General features: G+C 41.9%; 1 protein-coding gene across 7 annotated transcripts in view; it reads left to right on the top strand.

The window, feature by feature from the left end:
• Positions 1-5000, top strand: part of LOC143283723 (uncharacterized) — a 137908-nt gene that overhangs the window by 10097 nt on the left and 122811 nt on the right. For 6 of the 7 annotated variants that reach the window (XM_076589997.1, XM_076589994.1, XM_076589998.1 and 3 more), the window contains exon 2: positions 2448-2717. The exons of the other annotated variant lie outside the window; for it this stretch is intronic. The gene's annotated coding sequence lies outside the window, so the exon portion shown is untranslated. The remainder of the gene's footprint in view (positions 1-2447; positions 2718-5000) is intronic. 7 annotated transcript variants of the gene reach the window in all.

Genomic DNA, 5000 nt, shown 5'->3' on the forward strand with positions numbered 1-5000 from the left:
CCAGAACTCTTTAGGGAACTGGGTGTGGAGGTGTTCAAGGGTGAGGGACTTTCTTTCAGGGCCGCTTTGGGAATCTTTGGGGCCAACACCACGGATGCTTCACTGGATGAGGGGAGGGGTTCCTTCGCTCCAGGCAGGGACGGCAAGACACCGGGGTATCACTTTGGGGGCAAGGTCAAGGATATCTTGATGTTGCCGTTATAGGATCCTGCTCTGGTGTTCGAAGCTCCTTCTCTTCAGCCGTCCTTTTGTTGGGTGGGACAGTCTGTCCTTCATGGCGTGGCATTGCAACCTCTTGAACTTGACAGCCTGGGTCAGGAGTTTGGCGTCTCTGCGGTCCTCAAGGGGCTGGAGCTCTGTGATGGTTTCAAGCTCCTGAATTGGCGTAGACCTCATGGCCCCTGTGATGATACGGGTAGCTTGATTCTGAACATGGCGAGTTAAAAAAAAAGCCTCAACAACAAACAAAGAAACAACACCGAAAAACAACAAACGCTCATGCACGAAAAAACACACAACTACTCAGGGGTTAATGTGTGGGAGTTGCAGCCAACAAACGTAGAAGGAGAAGACGGAGGAGAAAGAAGAAGAAGAAGGAAACTATGTCTGAACAATTACGAGTTAGACAAAAAAACAAACAAAAAAAAACAAAAAAAAAAAAAAAAAAAAACGGTCAGCTGAGGGACTAACAGTATATTCAAGCCAGTATCACGAGCTAAGGGACAAACGATATATACAAGTTAGTGTTATGAGCTAAAGGAACAAACGGTATATACAGACCAGTATTATGAGCAAAAGGAACTACCAATATAAACAGGCCAGTATCCTGAGCTGATAACAACAATAATAATAATAATAATGGTATTTATATAGCGCTGAATCTTGTGCAGACAAATCAAAGCGCTTTCGCACCAGTCATTCACACACATGCATAACTCTAAAACTGTAGAAACTAAAGACAAGGAAGGGCAGGCAAGGGAGGCTATTTTGGGAAGAGGTGGGTTTTAAGGCCAGACTTGAAAGAGCTAAGAAACTAACGGTATATACCGGCCAGTATCATGAGCTAAAGGAACTAACGCTATGTACAGACCAGTATCATGAGCAAAGAGACAAACGGTATATACATGTTAGTATCATGAGCTGAGACACCAACCGTATATATAGACCAGTATCACGAGCTAAGAACTAACGGTATATACAGACCAGTGTCATGAGCTAAAAGAACTAATAGTATATACAGACCAGTATCATGAGCTGAGACAAACGGTACAGACATGTTAGAATCATGAGCTGAGACAAACGGTATAGACATGTTAGAATCATGAGCTGAGACACCAACGGTATATATAGACCAGTATCACGAGCTAAGAACTAACGGTATATACAGACCAGTGTCATGAGCTAAAAGAACTAATAGTATATACAGACCAGTATCATGAGCTGAGACAAACGGTATAGACATATTAGAATCATGAGCTAAGGAACTAACGGTATATACAGACCATATGCAGTATCATAAGCTAAGGGACTAACGGTATATACAGACCATGCAGTAATCGTAAGCTAAGGGACTAACGGTGTATACAGACTTGCAATGAACTAACGGTATATACAGACCAGTAAGGAACTAACAGTATATACAGACCTGTAAGGAACTAACGGTATATACAGGCCTGTAAGGAACTAACGATATATACAGGCCAGTATCAAGTAACGCTACCTGATCGGACCCCCGCTGTCATCGATTGAGTGTTGGCTGCGTTGGCTGGCCGGGTGCGTCTTGCTTGGCCGTCTGTCTGTCGGTCTGTCTGTCTGTCTGTCCGTCTGTCTACCGCTGGATCTGGCCTTACGAGAGCAGTCGGCGTGTGTGTCTTGTGTCAGAAAGAATGTGTCTGGTGCTTTCTTAAATGTTTAAGCTTGTTTTCGATTTTTTTTTTTTAACCACGGAAGAAAGTGGACAACTTCTTAGTGATTTCTGGTTATTGTGAATCTTATCTATTTTTCTTTATCATCCTCGGCGGAGTTGAGACACGTGACTGCAGTTATTGTAGCTGAGCAGAAGTGGTGTTTTCTTGTAAACGGCCTTTTTCCCATAATAGGTGATATTGATTGGACGGAAGCGGTGAAAAGAGATAGCATTATTTTTCTCATGTGTGATATTAGACGGATGCGCTGAATGGTGATATTTTCTATTTCTCATATATGATTTTAGATGGAAGCGTTGAGTAACTGTAGTATTATTTTTTTTCATGTGATGTCTTTCCATATGCGTGACACTGGACAGAAACGCTGAAAAAGCGATGATATTGTCTTTTTCTCTTATGTGGTTGAGTCGTAGAGGTTTTTTTTTTTTTTTTTTTTCCATGTAACGTCTTTTGACGCACTTGATACTGCACGGAAGCTCTGAGCAGCTGTGATTTGAAACGCTGTGTGTCCGTGTCTTTCAGCACAGAGCAGAAGTTACAGTCGTTGTCAGCTGTTCGATGCTGGATTGGCGTCATCTCATGGGGGTGATGGTGGTGGTGGTGGTGGCGGTGGCGGATCGTCGGCAGTAAGTGGATGTGAATGCGTGGGATACAGTCGTCGACGTTGTCTCGTTCTCCTGAGCCGTCCATCGCTTTATTACTGAGCCAGCATCAGCGACGAAGACAACAGTTTATGATCACACGCAGCAGCGGTGGAACCGGAAGTGGAACTGTCTTCCCTCCCTGACGTCTGTGAGTACAACTTCTGTTGTTTTTGACTCACTTGTGTAAACAAAGTGAGTCTATGTTGTAACCCGGTGTTCGGTTGTGTGTGTGTGTGTGTGTGTGTGTGTGTGTGTGTGTGTGTGTGTCCGTGGTAAACTTTAACATTGACATTTTCTCTGCAAATACTTTGTCAGTTGACACCAAATTAGGCATAAAAATAGGACAAATTCAGTTCTTTCCACTCATCTTGTTTAAAACAATATTGCACCTCTGGGATGGGCACAAAAAAAAAAAAAAAAAAAAAATGAAGCCTAATTATATGCAAACTGCATTTACTGTTATATTTATATTTTTTGTATTCTCTAAACTTGGCACTTTGATCTGATATTCTGACCCAACAACAAGAGCAGTCATTATTGTCATTTTCTGTTCAAACAGGAACTTCTTTTGCTAAGCATGGAAGTTTTATTGATTTTGCAAACGTTTTGGTGCAGGTAGTAAAAAAGGGAATTTACTCCGTAATTAATGCTAGGGGAGTTAATTTGCTTTAAACTGATCTTTCTCATCTTAAACATTACAGTTTGAAATTATACTCAATACATAAAAAGCTTGGATTTTTTTAAAAAGCGTATCACAAGTGAGTCTTGAAGGCCTTGCCTCGCTTGTTATTTGTTGGTGTGCTGTGAGGTAACAAAAATATATCAATATATGTGATGACTTAAAACGAAAGGAAAAAAAAAAGGAGAGACATATGTGATAATAGCCTAAGGATGACGACAACGATGGCGATAACTCTAATGATAATGCAGATGATTATGGTGACGATCATGATGCAACGTTGTAGTGGTAGCAGCAGCAGTAAGATCATAATCATGTTGTTTGTTGCCCTACTGACAGTACAGATGTCATTTCAGGGCTGAATCCCGTCAGGTTTTTAAAACCAGCCAAAGAGAATACTAAATAATGTTAAATGGTCGATGTGAACATCATCAGAAAGACCAGTTCACCCTCGTCCCTCGCTTAATCCACTTGAAATTCAAACAAGTTAACGACGGGCGCAATAGCCGAATGGTTAAAGCGTTGGACTTTCAATCTGAGGGTCCCGGGTTCGAATCACGGTGACAGCGCCTGGTGGGTAAAGGGTGGAGATTTTTACGATCTCCCAGGTCAACATAAGTGCAGACCTGCCAGTGCCTGAACCCCTTTCGTGTGTATACACATGCAGATCAAATAAGAACGTTAAAGATCCTGTAATCCATGTCAGCGTTCGGTGGGTTATGGAAACAAGAACATACCCCAGCATGCACGCCCCCGAAAACGGAGTATGGCTGCCTACATGGCGGGGTAAAAACGGTCATACACGTAAACGCCCACTCGCGTATATACGAGTGAACGTGGGAGATGCAGCGCACGAACGCAGAAGAAGAAGAAGAAGAAACCAAGTTAACAACAGCAGCTGCTGAAACAGAAACAGTACTGATATTAGCTGCAGTACTAGGCATTGAGGTTTATGTATGGCAACTCATGACGTGGAACGAGAAAAAAAAAAAAAAAAAAAATCACAGTATCAAATATAAACTCTTAAGAAATGGTAGTCGCTGACATTGAATATGCTGTTGGTGTTTTTACATGCGGCATAGAGCGATTGGTCCTAGTACTTTGTTTGACTTTCGCACTGTGCACTAGATGGTCGTTAATATTGTGAGCGTTTTATTCCTCTGTGTGTGTGTGTGTGTGTGTGTGTGTGTGTGTGTGTGTGTGAATACTTTTTAACGGTCTAACTTTATTTCGGAGAGAAGAGAAGCAAGAACACATAAACATGCTGTAAAATATATAGAGAGAAAATATGAAAAAAAAAGAAGAAAAGGCGAGGGAAGGAAATGGTCAAACCATATACATTTTTAAAACACTTTCAGTTACCTTTGCCGTCATTCCAGCAGTTTGGGTCTGTAAACCTTAAATTTTTTTTCTTTCTTTTTTTGTTTTGTCCTTTCTTTCCAGCGTATTTACGTTCTGTCTCCTCCCCCCTTCCTTCCTTCCTTTCGTTTTTAAATTAAAAAAAAAAATTCTTGCAGAACGTGTGATGTTGCATGTGTGTAATTGAGGTCGGTCATCGTCTTCATGGTCTGCAGTTTTCACGTTAACTCGTATGCACGAGTGGTCTTGCACATGTATGTTATGCCATCCTTTTAGGCAGCCATACTCCGCTTTCGGAGGTAGGGTACTAATAAGGTGTGAGGACAGAAGAAGGGGTTGGGGGGTGGGGGGGGGAGAGAAACAGGACAGACGGGGAGAATACGAGTAACGAAT

The sequence above is a fragment of the Babylonia areolata genome, chromosome 7, assembly GCF_041734735.1.
Source record: "Babylonia areolata isolate BAREFJ2019XMU chromosome 7, ASM4173473v1, whole genome shotgun sequence".
NCBI classification, from domain to species: Eukaryota; Metazoa; Mollusca; class Gastropoda; order Neogastropoda; family Buccinidae; genus Babylonia; species Babylonia areolata.